The sequence below is a fragment of the Nyctereutes procyonoides genome, unplaced genomic scaffold, assembly GCF_905146905.1.
Source record: "Nyctereutes procyonoides isolate TBG_1078 unplaced genomic scaffold, NYPRO_anot_genome, whole genome shotgun sequence".
NCBI classification, from domain to species: Eukaryota; Metazoa; Chordata; class Mammalia; order Carnivora; family Canidae; genus Nyctereutes; species Nyctereutes procyonoides.
The window spans coordinates 9,180,039-9,205,835 of record NW_026575033.1 but is presented as its reverse complement, the minus strand read 5'-3'; the positions used below and the strand labels follow the sequence as shown (position 1 = coordinate 9,205,835).

Here is a 25,797-nt window from a genome sequence, read left to right as displayed (position 1 = left end):
ACTTTTGTCAACTTTGGCAACATATTTTCCATTTAGCTAACCGTGAAAGTACAAAAAGTATTTGGAAGCCAAATAGAATGCTATTATCTCCAGGAATATATACATTTATGCATTCACACATTCACCCAACAAATGCATTTAAATGTGTAGTATTATAGTGTCTGTGCTAGACTCCAGAGATATATTTGTAATATTCTCCAAAATATTTGCTAATCAATAATCAAACAATTTATCTTACCAATTAATTAATAAAAGCTTGGGATCCCTGGGTGGCGCAGCGGTTTGGCGCCTGCCTTTGGCCCAGGGCGCGATCCTGGAGACCCGGGATCGAATCCCATATCGGGCTCCCGGTGCATGGAACCTGCTTCTCTCTCTCTCTCTCTCTCTCTCTCTCTCTCTCTCTCTCTCTCTGTGACTATCATAAATAAATAAATTTTAAAAAATTTAATAAAAGCAAGCTTGTTAAGGCCTTAAATGGCTCATCAGAACAGATGGACATTATAGATAACATGACATCCCATCCTAAAGCAGCAAAATACACACTCTTCTCAAGTGCATATGGGATATTTCTCAGGCTAGATCACATTAGGCCACAAAAGAAGTTTAGACAAATTCATATAAAGCATCTTTTCCTACCACATGGTAAGAAACTAGAAATCGGTTACAAGAAAAACTGGAAAAACTACAAATACATGGAGATTAAGCAATATGTTACAGAACAACTACTGGATCATAAAACAACAAAAGGAGAACTCACAAAACACTTAGAGACTAATGAATATGGAAACATAATGGACCAAAATCTGTGGGATGCAGCAAGAGTGGTTTTAAGAAGGAAGTTCATAGCAATAGAGGCCTACCTCAGGAAACAAAAGAAATCTCAAACAATTTAACTATATACCTAAAGGAACTAAAAAGGGAAAAACAAAACCTAAAGTTAGTGTAAGGAAGAAAATAATAAAGATTAGAGAAGAAATAAATGAAATAAAGACTAAAAATATATATATAAAAGATCAACAAAACTAAGAACTGATTCACTGAAAATATACATAAAATAAGCAGACCTTCAGGTAGCTTCAACAAGCAGAAAAGAGAGAAGGTTCACATAAATAAAATCAGACTTAAAGAGAAATTACAACTGATAATACAGAAATACGAAGAATTATAGGAGACTGCTATGAAAAATTATACATCAACAAACTGGACAACCTATAAGAAATGGATAAATTCCTAGAAACTTACAATCTTCCAAGATGAATCATGAAGAAATAGAAAACCTGAATAGACCAATTACTCATAAGGAGATTTAATCAATAATTAAAAACCTCCCAACATGGGGCACTAGGTAACTCAGGGGTTGAGCATCTGCCTTTGGTTCAGGCTTTGATCCCGAGATCCTGGGATCCAGTCCCCCATTAGGCTTCCCACAGGGAGCCTGCTTCTCCCTCTGCCTATGTCTCTGCCTCTCTCTGTGTCTCTCATGAATAAATAAATAAAAATCTTAAAAAAAAAAAACCTGGGATCCCTTGGTGGCTCAGCGGTTTGGCGCCTGCCTTTGGCCTGGGGCGCAATTCTGGAGCCCGGGGATCGAGTCCCGCATTGGGCTCCCAGCATGGAGCCTGCTTCTTCCTCCTCCTGTGTCTCTGCCTCTCTCTCTGTCTCTCTCTCTCTCTCTCTCTCTATCTCTCTCGTAAATAATAAATAAATAAATCTTTTTTTTAAAAAAAAAAAAAAACCTCCCAACAAATAAAGTCCAGGACCAGATGACTTCACTGGTGAATTCAAGCATTCAAAGAAAATTTAATACATATCCTTCTCAAACTCTTCCAAAAAATGGAAGAAAAAAGAAAGCAATCAAACTCTTTTGAAGCCAGCATTCCCGCAATACCAAAACCAGACAAGGACACCACAAAAAAATAAAATTTCAGACCAATAACCCTGATGAACATAGATGCAAAATCCTCAACAAAATACCAGCAAATCAAATTCAAAAATACATTAAAATGACACCATGATTGAATGAGATTTATTCCAGGGAGGGAAGGATGGTTCAACATCTGCATATCAACCAATATGATACACCACATTACAAAATAAAAGATAAAAGTAGTATCACCTCAATAGATGACAAAATTCAACATCCTTTCATGACAAAAACTCTCAACAAAGTAGGTGTAGAGGAAATGTACCTAAACATAATAAAGGTCATATATGAAAACCCCAGAGCTAACAGAGAGTGAAAAGCTGAAAACTTTTCAGCTAAGATCAGAAACAAGACAAGGATGCCCACTCTCCTCACTTTTCTTCAACATAGCATCAGAAGCCTTAGTCACAAGCAAGTAGGAAGAATAAGAAATGAAAGGCATCCAAATTGGAAAGGAAGAAATAAAACTGTCACTATTTGCAGATATAAAACTATATAGAGAATATCTAAAGACTCCACCAAAAAAAACTGTTAGAATTAATGAATTCAGTAAAATTGCAAGATACAAAATTAATATACAAAAATCTGTATTTCTATACAATAATAACAAACTACCAGAAAAGGAAATATAGAAAACAATCCCATTTACAATTGCAGAAAAAAATATTTAAGAATTTAAAAAAAAGAATAAATTTAACCAAGAATGTGAAAGATTTATATAATTAGAACTACAAGACACTGATGAAAGAAATTGTAAAAGATACAAATAAGTGGAAAGATATTTTGTGTTCATGGACTGGGAGAATGAGTATTACTCAAATGTCCATACTACCCAAAGCAATCTACAGATTTAATGTAATCCCTATCAAAGTTCCAATGTAAGTTTTTACAAAAACTGAATGCATAATTTTAAAATTTGTATGGAACCACAAAAAGACAACAAATAGCCAAAACAATCTTGAGAAAGAAAAACAAACCCAAAGAAATCATGCTATCATGATTTCGAACTATACCATAAAACTATAGTAATCAAAACTGCCATGAAAATAGATACATAGATCAATGGAACAGAATAGACAGCTCAGAAAAAAAAACCCATATATATATGTTCAATTAATTTTTAACAAAGGAAAGAAAGAATACACAATGGAGAAAAGGCAATCTCTTGAATAAATGGTATGAGGAAGGTGTGCCTGAATGGCTCAGTAGGTTAAGCGTCTACCTTCAGTTTGGATCATGATATTGGGATTCTGGGATCAAACCTCACATCAGACTCCCTGCTCAGCAGGGAGTCTGCTTCTCCCTCTTCCTTTGTCCTTCTCCCTCCCCGTTTGTGTGTGTGTGTGTGTGTGTGTGTGTGTGTGTGTGTGTGCTCCCTCTCTCTCTCAAATAAAATATTTGAAAAGTTAAAAAATAAAAAATAAATGGTATGAGGAAAACTGGACAGTTATATGCAAAAGAAAGACTGGATCATTATCTTATATCATATGTAAAAATTAACTCAAAATGGATTAAAGACTTGAATATAAGACCTGAAACCATAGAACTCCTAGAAGAAAACATAGGTGATCAGCTCCTTGACATTGATCTTAGTCATTTTTTTCCCAATCTGATTCCAAAGGCAAGGGAAACAAAGGAAAAAAAAATAGGATTGTATCTAATTAAAAGCATCTGCATGGTCAACAAAACAAAGAGAAAGCCCACTAAACAGAAGACATTTGTAAGTCATATATCCAATAAGGAGTTAATATTCAAAATATACAAAGTCACAACTCAATAACAAAAAAGCAAACAATTCCATTAAAAAATCGGCCAAAGATCTGAATGGATATTTTTCAAAAAAAGGTCAACAGGTACATGAAAAGATGCTCAACACCATTAATCATTAGAGAAATGCAAATCAAAACCATGAGGTATCAACTCACACTACTCAGAATGGCTATTACCAAAATAACAAGAAACTACCAGTGTTGGTGAGAATGTGGAGAAAGTGAAACCTTGTGCATTGCTGGTAAAAAAAAAAAAATGTAAATTGGTGGGAAAGGAGAAGATGGCAGTGGAATAGGAGGACCCTAGGCTTGTCTGATCCCATGAAAAACAACTAGATAACTATCAAATCATCTAAATACCCAGAAATTGGCCTGAAAACTGACAGGACAAAATCCACAACTAATGGGAGAGAAGAGGCCACATCAAAGAAGATAAGAAGTGCAGAGATGTTGTTTAGGGGAGAATCAGATTACACTCCCCTTGTGTGTTACCAAGGGGAGGGAGCTGTGGTCATGGAGAAGGGTGTGAGAGAGAAGAATACATAGAGGAACACACAAGGAGAACATTTCCCCAAAGCCAGTGGCTGGGAAAATGAGAGGAGCTGATTTTCATGAGTCCTTGCAACCAGCAGAAATTAAAGCCTGGAGTTTTGAAGGTCCGCAGACTTGGCTAGGATAGAGCCCTGAGGACACTGCCTTACTCTTGGAGAGAAGGCAGGCAAACAACCCAGGAGCAGGGGGCAGACAGCGCGGAAACAGTGATGTGAAGAACACCAGGGACACACAATGGGGGAGATTATTTACTCATCTTAGAGAGTATCCCTGGGAGACAACAGTCACAGAGACATCTCTCCAGGAACAGTATTGCTGGCTGGCACCATTTCTTTCTCCTGCTCCTCAGCATAAACACAGAGCCACATGCAGTAAAGAGCACAGTGCCAACACTGGCTGCCTAACCTGCTTACACTGAGCCCTGCTCCCTGGAACTCTAGTGTGACTGCCGTTTCAATCAAGCTTAACTTTGTCCCAGTGTGGCAAGTTCCTTCCCCAGAAGACCAGCCCAGGCCTCTGCCAGGACCAGAGAGTTCCGCAGGGTCTCAGCTCTGGTGGAGCTGGTGTCAGGTCTCATTTTACAAGCAGACCAGAGCACACCTAGTTAAAAGTTGCCACATTCAGGCCTGGGACCAAACACAGCCCATAGAAGGCAAGGAAAGCCTCTGCAGACAACTGGTCTGAAGGATAGAGCAACCAAAACACAATAGCAAAGCATATGCAGCACACACCAGAGATACTTCCTAAAGTACTAGGCCCTGGGCACTACATGACCTCTTCTTCATAAGGCCTTACTTTCGGGACCAGGAGAGATAACTGGTTTTTCTAACACAGAGAAAGAGGGAGAGACTTAGACAAAATATCAAGACAGAGGAATTTATCCCAAATGAAAGAACAAGATATGGTTATGTCTGTAAATTTAAGTGAAATGGATATAAGTAACATGCCTGCTGGAGAATTTAAAGCAACAATCATAAGGATATTCACTGGGCTAGAGAAAAAAAATAGAAAACATCAGTGAAACCCTTATAATAGAGATAAAAGAATTTAAAAAGAATCAATCAGAGATGAAGAATGCAATAAATGAGATCCAAAACAGACTTGATGCAATGAATAGTAGGCTAGAAGCAGCAGAGGAATGAATTAGTGACCTAGAAGATAAAATAATGGAAAATAAAGAAGCTGAACAAAAGAGTGAAGATGGAATTGTGGAACTTGAGAATAGACTTAGGGAATTCAGTGACTCCATCAACTGTAATAACATTCATCTCATAGGAGTCCCAGGAAAAAAAGAGAGAGAAATGGGGCAGAAAATGTATTTCAAGAAATAATAGAAAACTTTCCTAATCTAGAGAAGGAAACAGATATCAAGATCCAGGAGGCACAGAGAACTCACATCAAAATCAACAAAATCAAGCCAATACCAAGACACAGTGTTATTAAATTTGCAAAATATAGTAATGAAAATAAAATCTTAAAAGCTGCAAAACAAAAGAAGTCCTTAAGTTACAAGGAAAAATCCATAAGGTTAGCTGGAGATTTCTCAACAGAAACTTGGCAAGCCAGAAGGGAGTGGTATGATGTATTCAACATGCTGAATCAGAAAAAATTTGCAACCAAGAATACTCTATCCAGCAATCTATCTCCTATTCAAAAAGGAGAGATAAAGTTTCCTAGACAAACAAAAACTAAAGGAGTTCATGATTACTAAACTAGCCCTGCAAGAAATATTAAAGGGGACTCTGAGTGCAAGAGAGACCAAAAGTGACAAAAACAAGAAAGGATCACAGAAAATCACCAGAAACAACAAAACCAGTGATAAAATGGCAATAAATACATTCTATCAATAATTACTTTGAATGTAAATAAACTAAACGCTCCAACCAAAAGACATAGAATATCAGAATGGATAAAGACAAAACGAGACCCATCTATATGTTGCCTACAAGAGACTCATTTTAGGCCTAAAGACATCTGCAGATTGAAAGTGAGGAGGTAAGGAAAAATTTATCACGCAAATGGATGTCAAAAGAGGGAGTAGCATTACTTATACAAACTAGACTTTATTGTTCTTGTATTATTTTTACACTGCTTTGACATCATACTATTGGACTCATAGAATGATTCTGAATGTGTTCCTTCTATTCCATTATTTGTAAGATTTTGATAAAGACTGTTGCTAATTACTTTTTTAATGTCTGGTAGAATTCCCTAATGAAACTATGTGGTCTTGCACTTTTCTGTGCTGAGAGATTTTTTATTCCTAATTCAACTTTCATTTTTATTATTGGTCTAAGAACATTTCCTATTTCTTGGATTCAAAATTCATGATGCAATCATGGTAACTTGAACATTTTTAGGAAATGAGTTTTTTCTAAGTCATCTGATTTCTTACTATATAATTGTTTATAGAAACTCTGCTATCACACTATGTATTTCTGTGGTTATCTGTTATATTGTTTTCTCTTCCATTTCTCATTTTGGTTTTTGAGTCTTCTTTTTCTTTTATTTCTTTTTTTTAATAATAAATTTATTTTTCATTGGTGTTCAATTTGCCAACATACAGAATAACACCCAGTGCTCATCCCGTCAAGTGCCGCCCTCAGTGCCCGTCACCCATTCACCCCCACCCCCAGCCCTCCTCCCCTTCCACCACCCCTAGTTCGTTTCCCAGAGTTAGGAGTCTTCCATGTTCTGTCTCCCTTTCTGATATTTCCTACCCATTTCTTCTCCCTTCCCTTATATTCCCTTCCACTATTATTTATATTCCCCAAATGAATGAGACCATATAATGTCTGTCCTTCTCCAATGGACTTATTTCACTCAGCATAATACTCTCCAGTTCCATCCACATTGAAGCAAACGGTGGGTATTTGTCATTTCTAATGGCTGAGTAATATTCCATTGTATACATAAACCACATCTTCTTTATCCATTCGTCTTTCGATGGACACCGAGGCTCCTTCCACAGTTTGGCTATTGTGGACATTGCTGCTATAAACATCGGGGTGCAGGTGTCCCGGCGTTTCATTGCATCTGTATCTTTGGGGTAAATCCCCAACAATGCAATTGCTGGGTCGTAGGGCAGGTCTATTTTTAACACTTTGAGGAACCTCCACACAGTTTTCCAGAGTGGCTGCACCAGTTCACACTCCCACCAACAGTGTAAGAGGGTTCCCTTTTCTCCGCATCCTCTCCAACATTTGTGGTTTCCTGTCTTGTTAATTTTCCCCATTCTCACTGGTGTGAGGTGGTATCTCATTGTGGTTTTGATTTGTATTTCCCCGATGGCAAGTGATGCAGAGCATTTTCTCATGTGCGTGTTGGCCATGTCTATGTCTTCCTCTGTGAGATTTCTTTTTTTTTTTTTTTAATTTTTTTTTTTTAATTTATTTACGATAGTCACAGAGAGACAGAGAGAGAGAGGCAGAGACACAGGCAGATGGAGAAACAGGCTCCATGCACCGGAAGCCCGACGTGGGATTCGATCCCGGGTCTCCAGGATCGCGCCCTGGGCCAAAGGCAGGCGCTAAACCGCTGCGCCACCCAGGGATCCCCTCTGTGAGATTTCTGTTCATGTCTTTTGCCCATTTCATGATTGGATTGTTTGTTTCTTTGGTGTTGAGTTTAATAAGTTATTTATAGATCTTGGAAACTAGCCCTTTATCTGATATATCATTTGCAAATATCCTTTCCCATTCTGTAGGTTGTCTTTTAGTTTTGTTGACTGTATCCTTTACTGTGCAAAAGCTTCTTATCTTGATGAAGTCCCAATAGCATTTGACAAAATACAGGATCCATTCCTGATCAAAACTCTTCAGAGTATAGGGATAGAGGGAACATTCCTCAACATCTTAAAAGCCATCTACAAAAAGCCCACAGCAAATATAATTCTCAATGAGGAAGCACTGGGAGCCTTTCCCCTAAGATCAGGAACAAGACAGGGATGTCCACTCTCACCACTGCTATTCAACATAGTACTGGAAGTCCCAGCCTCAGCAATCAGGCAACAAAAAGATATAAAAGGCATTCAAATTGGCAAAGAAGAAGTCAAACTCTCCCTCTTCGCCAATGACATGATACTCTACATAGAAAACCCAAAAGCCTCCACCCCAAGATTGCTAGAACTCATACAGCAATTTGGCAGCGTTGCAGGATACAAAATCAATGCCCAGAAATCAATGGCATTTCTATACACTAACAATGAGACTGAAGAAAGAGAAATTAAGGAGTCAATCCCATTTACAATTGCACCCAAAAGCATAAGATACCTAGGAATAAACCTAACCAAAGAGGTAAAGGATCTATACCCTAAAAACTATAGAACACTTCTGAAAGAAATTGAGGAAGACACAAAGAGATGGAAAAATATTCCATGCTCATGGATTGGAAGAATTAATATTGTGAAAATGTCAATGTTACCCAGGGCAATTTACACGTTTAATGCAATCCCTATCAAAATACCATGGACTTTCTTCAGAGAGTTAGAACAAATTATTTTAAGATTTGTGTGGAATCAGAAAAGACCCCGAATAGCCAGGGGAATTTTAAAAAAGAAAACCATAGCTGGGGGCATCACAATGCCAGATTTCAGGTTGTACTACAAAGCTGTGGTCATCAAGACAGTGTGGTACTGGCACAAAAACAGACACATAGGTCAATGGAACAGAAGAGAGAATCCAGAAGTGGACCCTGAACTTTATGGTCAACTAATATTCAACAAAGGAGGAAAGACTATCCACTGGAAGAAAGACAGTCTCTTCAATAAATGGTGCTGGGAAAATTGGACATCCACATGCAGAAGAATGAAACTAGACCACTCTCTTGCACCATACACAAAGATAAAGTCAAAATGGATGAAAGATCTAAATCTGAGACAAGATTCCATCAAAATCCTAGAGGAGAACACAGGCAACACCCTTTTTGAACTCGGCCACAGTAACTTCTTTCAAGATACATCCAAGAAGGCAAAAGAAACAAGAGTCTTCTTTTTCTCTTAATGTAGTTAAAGCATTGCCAATTTTGTTGTTTGCTGTGAACTGGTCATTACTTTCTTTTTTTATATTTTATTTATTTATTATGAGAGACACAGAGAGAGAGGCAGAGACAGAAGCAGGCTCCACACAGGGAGCCCAACGTGGGACTCAATCCCAGGTCTCCAGGATCACACCCCGGGCCGAAGGCGGCGCTATACTGCTGAACTACCCAGGCTGCCCTGGACATTACTTTCAATGTTATATTATTCTTTATTCTGATCTCTGTTCTATATATGTTTGATTTTTCTTTGTAATTTCCATCCTCTACCAAATTTCAGCTAAGTTTTGTCTTCTTCGCTTCCTTGTGGTGTAATGTTGTTTATTTGAACTTTTTTCTTTCTTTTTTTTTTTAAAGATTTTATTTATTTATTCATGATAGTCACACAGAGAGAGACAGAGAGGCAGAGACGCAGGCAGAGGGAGAAGCAGGCTCCATGCAGGGAGCCAGACGTGGGATTCAACCCCGGGTCTCCAGGATCGTGCCCCGGGCCAAAGGCAGGCGCCAAACCGCTGCGCCACCCAGGGATCCCTGAACTTTTTTCTTAATACAAGCATTTATAGCATAAATTTCACTCTAACATCTGCTTTTGCTGCATCCCATAGTTTTTGGAATATTGTATTTTTTCTTTCTCTTTTGTTTTGAGATTATTTTGGTTTGCTGTTTAATTCCTTTTTGGTCCACTGCTTGTGCAGTAGTGTGTTAATAGTTATGTATTAAATATTTAATATTTACAAAAATGTAAATTAATGCAGCTACTATGGAAAACAGTGTGGAGGCTCCTTAAAAAATTAAAAATATAACTGCCATATGATCCAGCAACACCACTACTGGGTAGCTATCCAAGGAAGATGAAAACACTAATTCAAAAAGATATGTGCTTCCCTATGTTCATTGCAGTATTATTTACTAAAGCCAAGATTTGTAGTGTCCGTCAATAGATGAATAGATAAAAAAGATGTGGCATATATATGCTCATATATATATATATATATATATATATATATATATAATGGAATATTACTGGTATATTTATATTAATGGTGTGTATAGGGGAAAATTAACAAGGCAGGAAACAACAAATGTTGGAGAGGATGCGGTGAAAAGGGAACCCTCTTACACTGTTGGTGGGAATGTGACCTGGTGCAGCCACTCTGGAAAACTGTGTGGAGGTTTCTCAAAGAGTTAAAAATAGACCTGCCCTATGACCCAGCAATTGCACTGTTGGGGATTTACCCCAAAGATTCAGATGCAATGAAACGCCAGGACACCTGCACCCCGATGTTTCTAGCAGCAATGTCCACAATAGCCAAACTGTGGAAGGAGCCTCGGTGTCCATCGGAAGATGAATGGATGAAGAAGATGTGGTGTATGTATACAATGGAATATTCCTCAGTCATTAGAAACGACAAATACCCACCATTTGCTTCAACGTGGATGGAACTGGAGGGTATTATGCTGAGTGAAGTAAGTCAATCGGAGAAGGACAAACATTATATGTTCTCATTCATTTGGGGAATATAAATAACAGTGAAAGGGAATATAAGGGAAGGGAGAAGAAAAAGACTCCTAACTCGGGGAAACGAACTAGGGGTGGTGGAAGGGGAGGAGGGCGGGGGGTGGGGTGAATGGGTGGCGGGCACTGAGGGTGGTGGAAGGGGAGGAGGGCGGGGGGTGGGGGTGAATGGGTGGCGGGCACTTGATGGGATGAGCACTGGGTGTTATTCTGTATGTTGGTAAATTGAACACCAATAAAAATTAATTTATAAAAAAAAAAATAAATAAAAAAATAAAAAAACAAAAAAAATGGTGTGTATATGTATATGTATACACACACACAATGGAATATTACTCAGCCATAAAAAGAATGAAATCTTGGCCATTTGCAACAACATGGATGGACCTTGAGGATATTATACTAAGTGAAATAAGTTAGGGAAAGACAAATACTATATGATTTCATTTATATATGGAATCTTAAAAAATGAAACAAAATATAGACTCATACATACAGGGAACAGACTAGTGGTTGCTGGAGGGGAGAGAGGTTGGTGGGGGGATACAAAATAAGTGAAAAGGAACAAGAAGTACAAATTTCCAGTCATAAAATAAATAAGTCATGGAAATTAATGTACAGCATGGAAAATACAGTTAATAAATTATTAACTTTGTAGGGTGACAGGTGGTAACTAGACTTATCAAGGCGATCATCGTGCAATGTATACAGATATCAACTCACCATGTTGTACATGTGAAACTCACAAAATATATGTCAATAATGCCTCAATTTTTAAGAAAGTTTATTTTTAAAAAATGCTGCAAAAGCCCAAATAAAATAAAAGAAGTCACCAGTGAAAAATCACTACTAATCATCCCACATGCAATGTAGCCTTCTAACCCTCTTTTGTCCAAAATTATCTTTTTAAATATCTTGATGGGCACACTTGATATGGAATCCTAAAAATTTCTCTAGTGAATATGAGCAATATAGGCTATTCATTCAGACCAGAATTTTGCCACTTTAGCACAACTGATATTTTGGGACAGAAAATCCTTTGTGGGAGACTGTTCCTTGCATTACAGAATGACAAGCAGCATCCCTGGCTTCTACCCATTAGATGCCAATAGCACTTCCAGTTGTGACAACCAAACATGTCTCAAAACATTGCCATATGTCCACTGAGAGAGAGAGCAAAAGTATCCTCATTGAGATCTAGACCATTCAAGCCAAAAATATTCTTTTGTCAATAGCAGAGAGATTGATGGGGGAAAAAGGTAAGAATACTGTCAAGTGATAATTAATGCAAAGCTTACTAGAAGATTCCTCTAATGTAATTTTCTTTAAACTCAACAATCACACCCCCTATTATTGAAAATATTTCCAAAATATAGTTGACCCTTGAACAATATAGGTCAAAACAGGTAGAATATATGTGGATGTTTTACAGCACAGTACTAGAAATGCATTTTCCTTATGATTTCCTCAATAACATTTTCTTTTCTCTAGCTTATTTATTGTAAGAATACAGCATAAAACACATATAACACACAAAACATAAATTAATCAACTGTCTATGTTATTGATAAAACTTCTGATCAACAGCAGACTATTAGTAGCTAAGTTTGGGGAAATCAAAAGTTAAACTTGTGGATTTTCAACTGCTTAGAGGGATCAGCATCCCTTGAATCCCACATTATTCAAGGGTCAACTGTAGTAGTCTCTTGTCCTGCAAGACTAGATACCACTGTGTATAACTTGTTTCTTTTGACTCTTACAGCTCTTAGAGTAGCTAAAATTATTTTTCATTTCAGCAACTGTTGTCAAACAGTACTACAGATATAAAACACCAATATCAAATCAATACTGATTGGCCCAAACATACTAAATGTAAGAGGCTTAGGAAGAAGGGAGAAGAGGTGACCTGTGAGTCTCACCTCCATGCTTCTCCTGTAACATTACTTTAAACCATTGTTTACATATTCGTCTTATCCCATCAGATCATAAATTCTTAGAAAATGGAAACCGAATTTTATTTACGTTTTTAGTATCTAACATAGTAAATATCACAGAGCAAACATTTGATGAATACTTATAAACCTGAACTACAAAAAAGAGTAGGTAGCAGAAATTGCAGATAAAACATGGAGGTTGCAAAGAGTCCTGCATTTCTGCTGAGGATTCAGAGCGTTACCCTGTAGGCCTATATACAGTGGTCAAATATATGAGGGCTGAGCCCTGCCAAGGCAGAAGGCGGCCCAGGGAAGTAAATGCCAGTGTCTGCCATGGGAAAAAGCCTAGCTTTACTTCTCACTCCTGCTCTCCTCCCAAGGCTGAGTTTTGCAGATAGTGGACATCCAGATGCTGGAATGATATGGGACCCCACTGGCATTAGAAAGTGTAACTTCTAAGTGGCATCGATCTTCAGAGCAGCTGCCTGGTTTCCTCAGACAGCGCAAATGGACAAATTAGGCCATGTAGGGAAAGAAACTAGGCTTGCCCAGCAAAACCACCCTACCAACTCCTTACCAATTCCCAACCACTTGCCAGAACAATAACAAGACAGAAGACACAGTGCAAATTATAAGGAAGACGGTGACAGAATCAAAAGTCATCTTAAAAATCTCTAAAGTTACCTTTAATGTCTTCTAGAATCTAACCTAGGCCTATATCTTACTGAGTTACTCTCCTGACTCCTTCCTGGCAATGGGTCCTTTTCCCTTCTCTTTCAGACCAGTCACTGTCCGTCTTCCCTCTCAGGGCTCCCATATTCCCCGTCTCTTCCCTCTGAGAGGCAAAACTGTAGATTCCACCTTCATCCCCACCTTCTCCTTTGTACCAGATCCAACAAGGAGAATGAAAGTGCCACCAAAAAATTCAAATACTATTGACTCTATTTACAGAAAATCCAAACTATTCATGTCTATTTCAACATATTACTACTTTACCAAGAAAGTCACCTTAGGTAAGTTCCTGGCAGAGTTCTCTTGTCATTCTAAATACAGTCCACTGCAGTAGCTCACCCAGGATCTAAGGATATAAACTCTCCCACACCATTCCCGTCTTAAATGATGAGAACCACAAACAATGAATCCAGCCCTCTGCTTTGCTCAATGTTTTCATTCACCAAATATTTACTAAAGCCCATTATATGCAAGGCATTTTGTCAAATAAGACTGAAGTGAATGAGATATGGATCATGCCAGTGAAGGAGCATAGTGTCCAGTAAGGAAATAACATATTTGAAAATAACTACAGCATGATATAGAAGGACACATCCCACACAAGGCACATTTGAGGTGCTGCAAAGCTAGAAGCTTCACAGACTATCATTTCTGTTATGTCTGCCTTTTAGAAAGAGGAGAAGACCTAATACCCTTCTCCTAAAATTCATTGGTTAAGTGTAATTCATTGGTTCTTAATAAATGAAAGACTGCTTTGTTTTCTGAATGCATAACAAGAACTGCTTCTACATGAAGCAGAAGAAAACATGAGTTCTTCTGACAAGCAGTCTATTAAAAATCCACCGTAAGTGGCATATTATTTGCACATTTATAATCATCTGTGGGGATGAACCTTCCCAGATAATTTCTCTTAAAGAGAAAAAAAAGAACAGACTCAAATATTGAAAGGACACATACAGCTTTTGACTTGATGGGCTCAGAAGTATATCCATACATTTTTGGTTGATGTTAAAATGCTCCAGTGAACTGAAATACATCTTAGAATTTAAAATTGGCCAAGCATTTCCAATCTAATTCTTTCATGCATTTTAGTTATTACAGAAAATCACTATTCCACTAAATTAAACTCTGAGGAGAAAGATGCCCTGGATTGGTAGACCTCAAAACTTAGTTTAGATTTCCCCATGGTCTGCTCTCTTGTGGCTTCCACATTTAAGAATGTTGGTTCATTAACAAACTAGTTCAGATTGGCATAGTCATTAAATGCATAAACAATCTTCTTGGTGCCAAATCTATAACTTGAGCAGCCCTACTCCTGTACAGGACTGTTTAATATGCCCTATTTTGAGAAAGGAGCAGGGAAAAACTATGTATGATTTTTTTTAAGTTTAGCAAGTCTAGAAATGTCAGCTTCTCAAAGGAGACTTTTAAACATGGTCTTACTTGCAAGGGAATGCAACATTTCCTTTGTGCCCAGCACTGTAACATTATTGGGTGCTCTCCCTTATTCCTCACTGGATCCTTCCAGAACTACAGGACAGGTGCTATCCCATTTTACGGGGAGAAACTGTAATGCAAGTCAGGTCACATACTCCAAAGTGCTACGATATAACCCAGAATATCACCAAACTTCACAGCATCTATTGTCATGGCTTGCCCATGACCTGTGTGGTTCCGCACAACAAATATAACAACTGTCTATATACATAAAAGCATAAAGAGGAATCCAATTTATCAGGGACCCTCTTGCAAAGCCAGTACTTGCACCAGTTAAGTGCTATGTCATGAATAAAGGATTGCTTCTCTCCAGTTTCTTAAATGAAGCCTAAGTCTTGCCTTAATCTCTCACTATGTCTCTGCTGTGGAAAGAGTAAGAGAAGGACTATGTGCATCTTCCTGTTTTCCTCCAACTGAGATGGAAGAAAAAGGATTCCACTGCCCAGAGTAACCAGCTTCCAGGCTGCCTTATTCATCATACAAACATTTACTGAATGCCCAGCGTGTGTCAGGCATTCAGTGATGAAGGTACCAGGAAAATAGCAGTGAATAAACAAACATCAGCCCTCATAGAGCTTATATTCCAGTAATGAGCTGGTCTTCCAGGAGCAAGATCAGAAAATGCTGCAGACCCCTGCTTCCCCAGACACACCCACAGGCCTAAGTTGCATCCCAGTCTACGCAGCTCAACAACCACTTCTGAAAAGGCCATTCTGCCTATCTTGGCATTTAAGGGGAATATCCTCATGCTAGCAGTTGAATATAACACACACACACACACACACACACACACACACACACGGCATTTTAAAAGATCAAGATGATAAGTACAATGAATAATAACCATAAAAACACGATGCAAATTTAAATACAAAATCCTTTTCAGGCAAAGGCAAATCTGCAAAAGCCATTTTTTTTTTAAAGATTTTATTTATTTATTCATGATAGTCACACACAGAGAGAGAGAGAGAGAGGCAGAGACACAGGCAGAGGGAGAAGCAGGCTCCATGCACCGGGAGCCCGACGTGGGATTCGATCCTGGGTCTCCAGGATCGCGCCCTGGGCCAAAGGCAGGCGCTAAACCGCTGCGCCACCCAGGGATCCCCAAAAGCCATTTTTTAACTCATAATTTAATTCATTCTCCTAGCATTAGACAGAACCAAATACAACCTTCAAAAGAACAAGAAATGGATCTCCAACTGATCTCTCTACACAACGTCCCAAGCTGCTGCCCCAGGAAATCTCTGCCAAATGGCTAATGTCAGCTTGGGTTCGCAGTGCTTCCCAGAGGAGAGGGGTGGGAGGAACCCACATTTACTAAAATGTACTAAAAGTAACTCATAAAACATTTGAATAACCTATCCATTTTTAATTCTTCTGTAATTTCTGTGATAATTTTAAATACAATGAACTCATCTGATATAATGTGAGTATCACAGGAACTCTTCCAGGATTCCCATTGTAATTCATCATTAACTGGACGCGTGTTCAAGTATTACACGGCTCCCTGCTATCTGCCTCTAATAGCAGGAGTGAAGCCATTTCGTTTGCCTACTGGCGTGCTTACTCATTTAATTAACCAAGATGACACAGTGCCAGTGAGATCCAGGCCTTTGTGTGTGTGCCCTGATGACCTACTTTAATAAAATCTGGCCTCGCCTCACACAGAACACAGGTTTAAATCCTAGCTAGAGAGGCCAGATAATAGTACGTATCTAATAGTAGAGTGAGCAGTGCATAGAAAATTGTGCAGGCTGTGCACATGTAAAAACAGACAACAAAGAAACCTATGTGGTTTCTATAATCTTAACAAGATCAACTATGTGACATTTACTGACTCTGCCTCCCTTCACCTCCACAACCAATTTCCTAAAATTCTGGGCTCTGGATCTATGGATTTAAATATTAAAATGCTTCCAGTCTCCTCTTCCTGTGTTTTCTATCTAAGGAAAAGATGGATATGGAAAAGTATTAACCTCGTCTTCCCTGAAATAATGGACTCTAAGACCCTGGGGCTTCTAATCTATTCTTCAAAATAATGCTAAAGCAGAAAATAAGACACATACATTGCTGAGTTTCTTCATATCCTCAAAAATCTGAGGATATTTCAGTCCTATTAACATTTCAATATTTTAGAATCACAGGATCTTCTTTGGCAATGGTGAAGGGGGGACTCAACATATTCTTTAAAAATCTCTAAGGTCTATGGGAAACAAATTGTAACCAACAAGCCCCTCACATCTCATTATGTGGTGCAAATTTATTTTTAGGATTCCTCTGGCCTTGTTCAGCTGTTGCCCTCTAATGATAGAATTGTTTGCTCAATTTTATAGCAATTCTGTGTCTGAAGCTATCAGGCTTCATATTATGAGGGATGAGACAGGCTAGTCTGAAATACACAGAATCTGAGAAAGGAAAAACCCTACTAGGAGTCTACTGAATCTCAATCAGGGCAGGAAACCTCATGGTGAAGGGCATGGCTGGCTGCAAGCCCCATTTGGAGAATGAGAGTGATGGCACCACCTACCTCTACCTACTTCACAGGGTGTTAAGGAGAAATGAGAAAAATGAGTGTCACACAGTATTAGCATTTAAACACTGTAAAGTCATTCCACTCCATTAAGCATGCATTAAGTACATGGCACTGTATACCTAATAAAACAACCTTCATCACATGATAACCTGCTAGTATTCCTTTTTAAAAAGCTACTCTTTATGTCTAAATCTCTCTTACAGCAGAGTGTGTACATTTTTACATAATCAACATAAATATCGCTATGTTTAAAATAATCAAGGCAATTATTTGGATCATGTAGTGATAAAATGTTTTAATCCAAAAATTATGGAGATTAGTGACAATGAGAATGCTACACTGTTGTTAAATACATTATTCTGTGTCATTTTAACATTTCTTAAGCTACAGTTTTCACAAAGACTTCCTCAGCATTTTATAACAGCAAATACCATTCTCCCTACTGAAAGGTAAGGAAAATGGAACACAAACTTATTAGCTTAATATCACAGGTGCCAAATATTAGACCCCAAAACATCTTCCTACTCTCACTCTTACCTTGGTATTCCAAAGGCAAAGAAAAAAATCCAATATAATGTCCACAAAGTGAAACAGATATCTAAGCAATTACCTGGGGTTGGGAGTGGGTACTGATTGATAAAAGCCTCCTTTATCCACTCCGTTTTCCTTATGCTCCCTCCACTCATTAAGAAAAGAAATCCACATAATATCTTTCTTCAAAACATAGATCATTTATAAGTGACAGGGGTGGGGAAGAAGGGTTTCATATGTAAATAATACCAGGGCCTCTTCCCCTGAATTACCTAAATCATTCTCTGAATGGATCACGGATCACGTGTTCTTCTACTTCTGTAGTCACAGTATTTAAGCCTCATCACACACACACACACACACACACACACACACACAAACACACAAAAGAAATGGGAGCCATAAGCAGGGGTATGGGAAATAAACATCCTTGAATTTCCCTCTAATCAATTCTGTCATCATCACCAAAGAAGCAAAAGCTTTTTCTCGGGTCGTGTATTTTGCTTCCATGGCCTCGCATCTTTTCCATCTTCCATTCCCTCCCTCATAGGAGTCAACATCTCTCCACCAGAGCCCCCGCAGCTGCCACCACCATCCTGACCACTCCTACAAACATTATCACCTATCTGCACTGCATTAAGTTTTTTCCCATATCTGTTCTTCTCTTCCTCAATAACACAAAAATTATCAGCCACCTTCTCCACCTGCAGCCCTATCCCTCACCCTAAAATACTGCTGCATCCTTCTTACCCTGTATTTAACAATTGGTATCTACCCATTAACATCAACTTAACATCTTTGTCTCATCAGAAGATTTAAAAATCTGTAAAGTAGGGAAGAACCATCTATTTTGAACACCCTCACCATGGTGAAAGCAACTCCCCTTTACTGGGGGAAAAAAAACACTCAAATTTAAATAATCTTTGAAAACAAGACCATCTCAGAAATGGTAATCTACAGAACAAAGCCCACTTGAATAATGTTGTGGCTCGGAAAGTAGACACTCTATAACACTAATACACAGGAACTCAGTCATAAATTTGATTTAAAACATGAAAGTTTAGGTTTTCCTTTCCTAGTTTTATCCCTAGAAAGCTCAGGCTATCCCTTCTGGCCTACAAACCTAGAGAAGCTAGTGTCCCTCTGATAAATTTATTCCATGTCACCCAAGTGTCCAGTGAAAGGCATACCCCATGCTGTTGTTTCTCAATGACCAGACTTAATAACAAGCTTCCCTTCCCTAGAGTCTATCCTGAATTTAATCCCAATGAAGCAAAGCCAGCCTGGCAGTTGGTCAAGCTGTGCACTATGCAAGTCTACCACATTTAAGGGGGCACGAATCGCATCATTAGCATCTCTACTTTCAAAAACTGTGTATTTTTGTCACAACATTGATGGTTTAAAGATGGGTAATTTGATTATTTACATTATAATTTTCCAACATATGGCAAGAAAGTGTCTTGTTCTAAAAATCAGTATAGTTCAATAATTTTCCATCAGATGGAAGTAAAATGTCTGTGGAAGGGGTGCCTTTGTCTAATTTGCACAAAATGCCATATGGGCCAGCAGCGGCCCTCGGAAAAGCTTCTCTCAAACATTTGAAACTTTCTGTGGTCTTGCCTGTTCACTAAAGCATCTGCTCTTGGTTTGATAAACTCTGTTTGTACTGCATTAACTACCCCCACCCCACCAATCTGGGCTTTCTCTCTCAATAACTTCAGCTATTAAGCACATCCTCTCCTCAAAGCAAGCCCCTAAGTACTAACTGCATCCTCTTGTCCTATTTCTGTCAACTGATATTACTAAACACATGTTAAAAATAAAATGATAACCTTCTGTCCCAGATCAATTACCACTAGAAAAGAGATATCCATTATAGACACATTCCACAAATTTAACATCATTAACAAATATTTTGCTCTGAACTTGAATTTCATCAATGTCTGATTAGATTACTCACATTTTTTAAAAGATTTTATTTATTTATTGAGAGGGAGTGTGCATGTGTGTGTGTGTGAGCAGGGGGAGGGACAGAGGGAGAAGAGAGAGAATCTCAAATAGACACCACAGTGAGCCCCAAGCCTGACATGGGGCTTGATCTCACAACCTTGAGATCATGACCTGAGTCAAAATCAAGAGTTGGGCACTTAACTGATGAGCCACCCTGGCTCACACCCAGATTCCTCACATTTTTTTAAAAAGCAGAATTAAAGTAAGTTTCCATATCAGAATTCATTTTAATTGACTTTTTTCATTGATTATATTTACCAAAACTTTACCATGAGTGATTTCCTTTGAATGACAGGAACCCAAGTCAAATGAAATAATAATAGAGAGCCACATAAACTCACCTTGACCCCCAGAAAATGAGTTTTACTGCCATTGGTGATAACTTTGCCCTAGTTGATGGTCCAGGTGTAGAAGCCTTAAAAAGCAAAAGACAGAGGAAAAGTTAGAAGAAAGAAGCCATATTTAGGAAACCAGTTACTTCATGGTAATACTGCTTCCCCCTGAAAAATGAAGTTAGTACAGGAGTGCTCGAATCTATGCAGTAATTGTACCACAATCAAACTCTTAAGTGGATCTGTTTCACGAACTTGCCATTTTTCCATTGGTTGTGTCTGGGATTTCAGAGATACTTCATCTTATTTTCAGATTAATCCTCAGTGAATACATGACTTCTAATTTCTTTATTTCTTAATCCCTCAAGTAGTTAATGATCTTAAAACTGATTCTTAAATACACCATATAAATGAAATATCTTAAGAACTTAAGACTTGGCTCTTAGGGGAAGAATACCTCTGATGCATAAATAATTATGTCTGTTTGGTAATTCCTAATTTTCTTAAATGGCACCAAACTTATACTTTGTTATGCTTTTCTCCTTATTCAGAAAAAAATAAAGAACTAGAGGAACTATGAGTCCCACAGTATTTTTTTAAGTGGCTCCATGCCCAGTACAAAGCCCAGTATAGGATGGAAACTCATGACCCTGAGATCAAGACCCGAGCCGAAACCAAGAGTCAGAAGCCCAATGGACTGAGCCATCCAGGTGTCCCATGAGTCTCACAATATTAACAATAGTAACATTAATTAAATCTGTAATAAAGCTGTATTTCAAAAAAAAACCAGCAAAAATTACTTTCCTCTCCAACTTGTCCAGCAAGGTTAGTTTTAGGTGACAGAAAAAATACAAATTTTCCTCCAGATACTACTGCAATAGATGCCCTAGAATGCCTGCTATTATCAGGTTGAGTCATATAAAATTGGTGATATCCAACCATCATTTACCTCAAAACCTGAAAATTTCATCATTTTCCCAAGCAAAAAGAAAAAATGATAGAATTGGAAAACAACGAAATCTTCAAAATAATCTATTGCTCAGCACGTGTCATTTTCTGAAGCAGCACCACTGGATTGGGCATTAACAGTTTCCATTACAACTTAACATCTTCATGGTACCTAAAAGATGAAAAGTGAATTGTCTCCAACATTCGGAAGGGCCTGACTGTATCTCCTCAATTCTTTTCTCCAACCCAGTCTATTTACTGCCAATTCCCTCTCAGCTTCCTCTTTGCAGAATTAAGAGCCTTTTCCAAGAATACAAAAATGGCAGAGAGAACAGCTGAGGGCTGGAAGGCAAAAGGTGATAGTAAGAGTACAAATCTCTAAGAGGGGACAGCCAAAGGGAAAGCATGTCAGAGTAAGAGAGGAACAAAAGGCAGGAGGAAGAAAGCAGAAGGGCTGCCTACTCACTAACCCAGTACTTAGTGCTGAGTATCACACCACACTGAGAAAATTAAACAGGTCCAAGCCCAGATGGAAAGACAGAAAAGTTTACTTCTGTCTAACATATTCAGTAACCCATCTATCTTAGGAGCTACTACAACCAGCACTCCCACCCCATCCCACCATTGCTATGACCACCCCCAACACTATGGATGTAATGCAGACATGCACAACAGTACTAGAACTAAAACTAACAGAATAGAGCCATGGTGAATACCCTAAGTACAAAAATTTACCTGTTTACACAACATATTTTCTTCTGAGGTGGAGTGGAAATTGTTTAAATGATTTTACTTCGTACTGAGAGACTCATTAAATGAGCAACCTACCTTAAGCTGCTTTGTTTTACCTTGTTGCAAGAACAAGTAGCCAGCTGCAAAATAAACTTTTTGATCTCCTGTTAGGACCATTTATCTATTACACATTCCCTATTTTTGAAAATTAATTATCTGAAGAAGAGATGTAAGGTCAAAAGCTGCATCTGTTTGCAAAGTCCCAGTTGACATATGAGGCAGAAGCTACTGTTTTGTTCATATCCAATCAGAATTTCAAAACATGTAAGACCAGGAGAGGAAATGCATGGAGAGTAAACCTTACCATCAGAGGCACTCTTCATTGTTCTAGTATGGACTTCCCTTTTAAAACAGAGATAATAGGATTTAATGTGGACCACCATAATGTTGAAGATACATGTGTTAATGACGGCAATAGCTAAATGATAGTGCTAATAGCAATGAAGAAAGGAAATCATTATTATAATAATAGGTACAGCCAAAGATAAAGAGCTAATATAGCAGCCTGGAATTAACAGACCAGTTGGAATTATACCACTCATTATGAAAGGGAGTTAGAAAATGACATTATGTTAATACAGTGATCAAATAAGAGTGTGAACATAGTTAAGGAGTGCTAGCTAAGGTATGTGAAGATTATACATACATACATGTGTGGAAGCTACCAGGTAATAAATAACTAAGCAAAGTCACTCTATGAAGAGCCAGAGGCTGCCTAAGAACCAACTGGTCAACCTCACACAGAAGAGCCCTAGGCCACTGGTAATTATCACTGAGATTAGAGCAGGGTCTGCAGAACATCAGCAAGCAACAAAACAGGGAAGTTGACATAAAAGACAAAGGGAGCAGGTGTTACCTAATGCCTTAGAGTCCTATATAAAAAGACTGTATTTACAACTCAACACCAAAAAATAAATAATCCAATTAAAAAATGGGCAGAAGATATGAACAGACATTTTTCCAAAGAAGACATACAGTTGGCTAACAGATATGTAAAGATGCTTAATCATCAGGGAAATGCAAATCAAAGCCACAATGAGATATCACCACCATACATGTCAGAATGGCTAAAGTCAAAAACACAAAACACAATGAGTGTTGGTGAGGATGTGGAGAAAAAAGAACCCTTGTGCACTGTTGGTGGGAATACAAATTGGTGTAGCCACTGTGGATAACAGTATGGAGGCTCCCCAAAAAAAATTTTAAAAAGAATTACCATATGATCCAGTAAATGGGAACACCAATTTGAAAAGATATGTGCACCCCTATATTTACTCCTCATTATTTACAATGGCCAAGATATGAAAGCAATCCAAGGATCCATTGATAGATGAATAGGTAAAGAAAATGTGGTGTGTATACACACACAGAGTGGATTATTACTCAGCCATAAAAAAAGGAATAAAATCTTGCCATTTGCAATAACATGGATGGAACTAGAGGGTATAATGTTAAGTGAAGTAAGTCACTCAGATAAAGAAATACCACATGATTTCACTCATATGTGGCATTTAAGAAACAAAACAAATGAACAATTAGAAAAAGACAAAAAAAAAAAACCTGACTCTTAAATACAGAGAAGAAACTGGTAGTTACCAGAGGAGAAGCAGGTAGAGAGATAGGTGAAACAGGTGAAGGAGAGTAAGAGGACATTCATCTTGATGAGTACTGAGAAATGTATAGAATTGTTGAATCAATATATTGTATACCTGAAACTGATATAACACTATGTGCTAACTATATTTGAATAATAATTTTTTAGAGAGAAAGTGAAATTTAGTTAGAATAGTACATAAAATTAATAGAGAAATATTTTTTGAATTCCTATAAAAGGACAAAATGAACAGAGAAGTTGCAAGCAACCATCTTCCCCACACAGAATTGTTCAGTTTTGGAGTGAGCAAAAAACCCTAAAGCATAATTTTCAAATTTAGAAAATTTTCAAGTTTAGAAATTACATCAATTTGATCTTGATTTTTGAGGTACAGATAGTATTTTTAAACAAGAGGACATAAAGTCAGAGAGTCAATGTGCATCTCTATTAGCAGACAGGTACCTACAAATTTGGTTTAGCGTGAGAACAGTATACTTAGAAAAACCTATTTTGTCCAATTTACAACTGATGTAACCAAGTGTTACACAAACAAAGCAATACTGGCCTCAAAGAATGAGTTGGAAAATGTCCTTCCTTTTCCATTTTCTTAAGAGATTAGTTAAGGCTTCTTTATACATTTGGTGGAATTTGCCAGTGGAGCCATCTGTGTCTGGGCTTTGCCTCGTGGGAATTTTTTACATAATGGGTCACTTCAAAGTTTCTATTTCTTCTTGAGTAGTTTGGTACTCTGTCTTCATAGGAATTTGTGCATTTCATCTAGGTTATCATAATTTGTTGACATAAAATTATTCATAATATGATTCTTTTTATTTCTCCAAGGTGGCTAGAGATGCTCCTTTAATTCCTGATTTCAGTAACTGAGTCTTTTCTCTTTTTCTACTGGTCAGACAGCTAATGGTTTGTCAATTTAGCTGACTTTTTTCAAGGGACTAATTTGGGATTCATTGATATTCTCTGTTTTCTATTCTCTGTTTTATTTCCTTCTGCTCTAATCTTTTTATTTCCTCCTTCTACTTGTTTTGGGTTTTATTTGCTCTTCTTTTTATATCTCCTTAAAGTGGAGGATTAAGTTATTGATTTGTGATCTCTCCTTTGTTTTGGGGGATCTTTCCCAGTTTGTGTTACAACTGACATATAGCATTGTGTTAGTTTAAGGTGTACAACATAATGATTTAACCTACACATATTGTGAATTGATTATAAGTTAACTTCCATCATCTCAGATAGATATAGAAAAAGGATTTTTTCCTTCTGATAAGACTCTTAATATTTACTCTTAACAATTTTCATACACCATACAGCAGTGTTAACTATGGTCATAGTGTACAATGTATCTGCAATACTTATAACTGGAAGTTTTTATATTTTGTACATTTTGACCACCTTCATCCAATTCCCTAACCCCTTCCCACCTCCCTACCTCCAATAATCACAAACTTAATCTCTGTTTCTATGAGCTTGGGTGTTTGGGTTTGGTTTATTGTTTTTTTCCTAGGTTCCACATATAAGTGAGAGAATACAGTATTTGTCTTTCTCTGATTTATTTCATGCAGCTTAACCCCTCAAGGTCCATCCATGTTGTTGCAAATGGCAGAACATCTTTCTTTTTATGGCTGAATAATTTTCCTATGTATCATAACTTCTTTATCAATTTATCCTGACTCACAGGCACTTAGGTTGTTTCCATGTCTTAGATATTGCATATAATGATGCTATGAACATCCTATTCCTTCAATATAGTGTTTTATTTTCTTTGGAATTGTTTCCTTTGGATATATTCACAGAAGTGGAATTGCTGGATCATATGGTAGTTCTATTTTAATTTTGGGGGAATCTCCAAACTGTTTTCCATAATGACTGTACCAATATACATTCTCACCAACAGTATACATTTCCTTTTCTCCACATTCTTGCATTTATCTTTTTTTTTAATGTCAGCCATTCTAACAGACTTTTGTGATATTTGATTTGCACTTCCCTAATGATTTGTTATGCTAAGCACCTTTTCATGTGTCTGTTGGCCACTCACATCTTCTTTGGAAAAATGTTTATTCAGATCCTTTGCCTATTTTAAAAAT

At 37.7% G+C, this 25,797-nt stretch overlaps 1 protein-coding gene across 6 annotated transcripts in view; it reads right to left on the bottom strand.

Moving 5' to 3' along the window:
• MTUS2 (microtubule associated scaffold protein 2) overlaps positions 1-25,797 on the bottom strand; it is a 577,843-nt gene that overhangs the window by 539,259 nt on the left and 12,787 nt on the right. For all 6 annotated transcript variants that reach the window (XM_055317371.1, XM_055317370.1, XM_055317369.1 and 3 more), the window contains exon 2: positions 20,374-20,447. The gene's annotated coding sequence lies outside the window, so the exon portion shown is untranslated. The remainder of the gene's footprint in view (positions 1-20,373; positions 20,448-25,797) is intronic.